Raw genomic sequence first — 5444 nt, 5'->3', positions numbered from 1 at the left:
CGGCGTTCGTGTCGGAGCGGAGCGGAGGTAGTGGAATTTGGGGGTTAGAGCAGGCGGCTGCCTGTTCCTGTTTCCCGGGGCACCCAGGCCGACTCCGAAGCAAGGCTGTAGTCATGCTGGATCTCTGAGGACGACCACAGAAACACTGCAGCGCTTTTTGTTGACGCTGCTTCACTTTTGAGAAACTTTTTTTTTTTTTGCCGAACACACTCAGAAAAACTCTGTTAGCTTCGGGTTAGTATGTAGCTAATGTCCTGCTGATCTCCGGCTCCTGGAGAAGGGACCATCAGCATTGACAGACACGCAGATCTTTCACGTGGGCCAACGAAGCCCGATATCCTCGGTCAGCTTACCTAGTTATGATTTTTGTTACTAGCTTTGGGTTAGCATGTAGACAGTGTCCCGATTAGCGCTGACCGTGGAGCGAGAGCTGATGTAAAAGGCCGTGGCGCCGGATTAGGATCGCAGCGGTCTGAGACTCCGCTTGTAATTTAACAGTCTCAATCCACATTAGAACTCCACAGGCAATCAACATGACTACAGCCTCGCACAGGAGCAAGTCTGCTGTGCAGGTGGGATGTCCTGGTCCAAGGAGCCCTTCTTAGCTTCTTGGGTTAGCCAAGTTAGCTAGTAGCTACACTGGTTCATTTGTTCCAACCCTGTTCCAAACGTAACAGCCCCACCCTCAGCTCCACCTCTTTTCCCACTTTAAGATTGTCTGGGCATGACGGGACCTGTGACACAGTCAAAATGGCGGTGGTGGGAACCTCCAATTTTGGCACAACCACTTATAATTCAAGCCTATTGGGAGCCTAAGTCACGCCCACCTACTTCCGCACCATGGGTACCCCGGAAGAACAACAAAATGACATGAGGCTAAAAACGCTATTTTCTAATTCCGCTTGTTATGTGCCATGGATTTCACATATGATGTCCGTGAATTTTAAAGATCCGTTTTGATACTAAGAACACGCATATTTTGGAACGGGGGAACGATAATTTAGGTTTTGTGTGAAAATAAGTCCAGGGCAACAAATGTGCTTCATGAAACCAGACACGGAGAAAACTGAGGGAGGAGGGCTGTAAGTTCAGCAAACTTCTCACAGGAGGAAAGAATCACCATAAATCTGGTCATTTGGTAGGTAGCAGCTACTGTGGGGAGAGAAGATTATGTGGCGACGTGCCGATTTCTGGTTTGTAAACATGCTAATTATGAACTTTTACAAAAAATCTCAAAGTACATGACTGGCGTGGTAGAAACAATCATCATTACTTTTCATTTAAGCTGCAGTACAACATATGTGTGATCCAGGGCGTAAGGCAAAGCGGATTAGAAAACAACGTTTTTAGCCCCGTTGACCTGCATTCATTTTGTCGTTCTTCCGGGGACCCATGGTGCGAAAGTATACTTAGGCTCCCTATGGACATGAATTGCACAGTATATATGTTGATGGTTTGGTCGTAGTTAAGAGGCATTAAAAAATTGTGTCAAATAGCTTATTGTAGTTTTAATACACCACACATTGCAGGATTTCATGTTAATTTGGACAATCTGGAGCATTTTAAATTTTTTGGAAGGGGAAAATTGGGTCAAAAATTGCCACCTTTTTCTTGCTGTGTGAACAGGTCTTAGTTCACAAATCCTTCCTTCCCTCAGGGGCCAGTGGCATGTTAGCTGAGAAAAATATAGGAATTCAATTCAGAAAACGGCATTGCTAGCTTTCATGAATTTAAATGAATTTGTTACGGAATACATTAAAAAAACTGCAAGAACAGTTTTTGTTCTTGTAACAGCTGACACAATCTTCAGTGTAACTCAAAACAATATATTTAAAATATCATATAAAAAAACCTCTTTTCAAAATCAGCTCCTCAACTACTCGTGTAGCTTCTATCAGAGACTTGCTGCATGGGTCATGGTTGGCCCTCGAGTTAGTTCCTAAGTTAAGTGGACATCAAGGTCATGATATAGCTTCAGCAGAGGGGACACAGCCATACACCAACCACACACACAACCACACATAGGTGAGGCCTGATTCTGATTGACAGGACAATTTCTTCCACCCCTGTGATTTGGCAATTGACTTTGTAGTAAAATACTCTCCTCTCACTCTCCTCTTCTAGTAACACAAACACAGCCTTCACAGTGACACACACACACACACACACACACACACACACAAAGGCTCAGGAAACTGCAAACACTGCACAAACACATGCAAATTTATGATGCACAGAATCACACATGAGGGAAAAACACTCCGGGACAAGCAGCACACATTTGCCTTCAGACATTAGATGCACATCCTCCCACCCTAATGCACTTCCAGACACAGAAGGTGCTCCGCTAAAACTGATGGAGGTCTTGGAAGGTGAAAGTTTATGTGACTCACTGCTCTGATTAGAAGGGCGAGGATCTAAAAGTAATTGGCTCCCTTTACTTCCTTCTTTCTGTTGATTTATGAGAATCTCAGCAAAAGACTGGCAGCTTCTTTATCCTTCACTGCTTGACCGTAGTAAACTCCCCCCTCCTGGATATGTGGAAGTACTGGTAAGAACTGTGTGTGGATGCTCAGCATGTTCAGGCTGGAAAGCACACAGTCATGCAAATCTGAAATCAACCTTACAAATGTGGCATGAGGCCAGAGGCGGAGCTGGCCTAAATGGCGCCCTGTGCGAGATCCCCCGTGACGCCGCCACCCCCCCCCCCCCCCCCCCCACACACACACACACAAGAAAAAAAAATTACACCTACAACTTTGTTTCAAATGGCGTGTAGTGTATTATATATAACAAAGTTTGCTAACTGAATACAACATCCAGCTCCTGGCCACCTTCTCACCACTTGTCAAAGTTCTACTGAAATAGTGATGATGACAACACCTGCCATCGCCTTCATTCCTGGGAAATATGAAAGTAGTTGGCACCTTGGTAGGTCCTCTTCGAACTAGCTCTGTGCGTATGCTGTCGGTAATTGGTGATGGCCACTTGGCTGGGTCTGAAGAAAGAGGCTCATCATCACCTTCAATGGGACTCATTGGTTGATCGTTCAGGCTTCTCTATTGACAGAAAACAGAAGCGTAACTCAACACATTGCTATGTGGACCATTTCACATATTCTATTCAAATGCAATATGTGACATTCAAATTTCTCTAATGTTTGCAGGACACACACACACACACACACTTGTGCAAAACTTACCTGACGTATCTTGTTGGGGAGACGTGGCAGCTGGCTGTCCCTCATCAAGTTCACATATACTGGTATGTCTCTCTATTGACAGAAAATGGAAGCATAACTCACCACATTGCTATATGGAACAATTCCCATATTCTGTGAAAATACTATTTAAATGTCTATAGCTAAATGTTTGCTGGTCACACACACGTGTGCAAAACCCACCTAAAGTATCTTCCTGGGGAGATGTGGTGCCAGCAGACTCTCCCTCCTCGAGTTCAAATACTGGCCTATGAGCAGTGGAGGTAGATGGCTGTTCCTCAGTGGCAGCTGATGTCATCCCAAAATATCTGCGTAGGGCTCCTGATGTTGCATAAAACAAACAATACAATCTTCATGTCACGTCTGTTGCTTCAGCATTTTAATTAACATGTTACAATGAGCATTTACAGTTTTCAGCAGTGGTGGAAAGAATTCTGAAAATCTGTACTCAAGTACAAGTACTGTTACATTGCTAAAATATTACTCATTTACAAGTAAAAGTGCTGCTGTTAGAGAAATACTGAAGTAAAAGTAGAAATTATTAATAAAAACCTCAGAGTATTATTTATTTTTAATGGCTGATGTCACCATCACTTCTCCAGACTGGGGCTGCCTGGAAATTGTGTGTTTTCCTTTACCAAAAGTTAAAACACCAACAATCTATTAATAATTAAGAATTGATAAAATACAAAACAAGTGTTTTTCCCTAATTTTTTTTGTCATTTTAAGTTTTTATTTCCTTATTCAGCAAATGTCTCCGGCACACAAAAAAACTAAATGACAAGAGGAGCCACAACTATTGATTAAATATCCATGAATCCATATTAACTGGTTAAATTCTTTAACTCTCCCACACTGCTTCTTGGTCACTGTGAGTTAACATAGCCGCGGTGTGCTGTGCAGCACACTTAACGCAACACGATGACATCATCGACTTGTACAGTGCTGAAAGGCGAGACAGTCTCAACTTTCAGCTAAAAAAAAGACCACTCTAGCTATTATAGTTTTTATGTTATGGTAGTTTACAGTTTAAACGGGATCTTACTAGCAGGGCACCTCCAGCGGCCCGCTGCCGCTCCGTTTTTCGTGGAGTAAATAATACGTAGCTCATTTCCCGAGTCCAAATAGAAAGGTGAATGGCGCCGGCGCGAGACCTGCCGCCCGCCGTCAATGTATTTCGGCAAAATACTCAAAGACTAATTTTAATTTGATAGCGTTTAGTTATCAGCCTTTCGGTTTTCCCACTCTTAGCTTTTCATAAAAGCTCATGTGACAAAGAAAAAGCTAGCGGTTGGAAGTAGTTCTAAATACATGCAACATAAGAAGCTAGCAAAAGACATTTGAAGGGATCATCATAGCACCATGCAAAACGTTCAGATTAGAGAGGTTAGGTAATCAATAAGTTGGGGGACAGGCGGGAAAAATACCAACTAAATAATAAAGAGATGCATACCTGCATCTTTTCCTCGTTTCTCCTCCTCTTCTTTTCTTTTTTTCCGAAATTGGGCACCAGATGGCTTCGACCGCTTCTTCTCCATTATGTTTGTGAGCGGTGATATGTGAAACGGTACCTGTATCCCTCCATCATCACTCTCCGAGATCCCTCCGCCCCCCACCTGATAAAGGGCGCTATAGAGCGCACTACAGAGGTGCGGCGGACACAAGGGGGCGCAATAAAATCCCAATATAAATGCAAACAATGACTTTGTTGTGCTTTTATTACAGAAATATTATTATTATCATCACTAATCACTATTATTATTATGAAGAACATGTGATTTCTATGTTTTGTTGATGTATCGGTTGATGGAAGAAAAAAAAAAAAGAAAAAAAAAAAAAAGAAATTAAATGCCGCCCCCTACAGACTGCCGCCCTGTTCGGCCGCACATGTTGCACATATCAAGCTCCGCCACTGCATGAGGCTCGAGTACATTTGAGGCTGATTTAAAGTGCCAGTCAGCACTGCACAGAGTGGCTTCTTATACACATTTGCTGTCACCCGAAAAGGCTTAGGGTGTGGGTGTGTTCAGTGGCTGCTCCCCCATTCTGTTTTTTTCTGCTTGAGAAAACACTGCTTACCCTATTAGCACTCCCTGTTATGTCTCCTTCATGCTTTTAATCTGCACAACACGGCTGTCAGAGACAAAGCGAGACAACCTAGTGGACACTTCACTTCCAGAAGAGAGAAGAGAGGTGGCTGAGACATGAACATTTCCATTCCCCA

General features: G+C 43.3%; 1 long non-coding RNA gene across 1 annotated transcript; it reads right to left on the bottom strand.

Annotated features, from left to right (window-relative positions):
* Nucleotides 1–2767: 2767 nt before the first annotated feature.
* On the bottom strand, nt 2768–4896 carry LOC139071871 (uncharacterized). The gene is made up of 3 exons (XR_011521677.1): nt 4674–4896; nt 3203–3541; nt 2768–3059 (listed from the first exon to the last, which is right to left on the bottom strand). It is a non-coding gene; the product is annotated as an uncharacterized lncRNA (long non-coding RNA).
* Between the last annotated feature and the right edge of the window lie 548 nt (nt 4897–5444).

This window comes from Nothobranchius furzeri, chromosome 9, assembly GCF_043380555.1.
Source record: "Nothobranchius furzeri strain GRZ-AD chromosome 9, NfurGRZ-RIMD1, whole genome shotgun sequence".
NCBI lineage: Eukaryota > Metazoa > Chordata > Actinopteri > Cyprinodontiformes > Nothobranchiidae > Nothobranchius > Nothobranchius furzeri.
The sequence above is the reverse complement of the archived record's forward strand: the minus strand, read 5'-3'. Positions and strand labels throughout refer to the sequence as shown.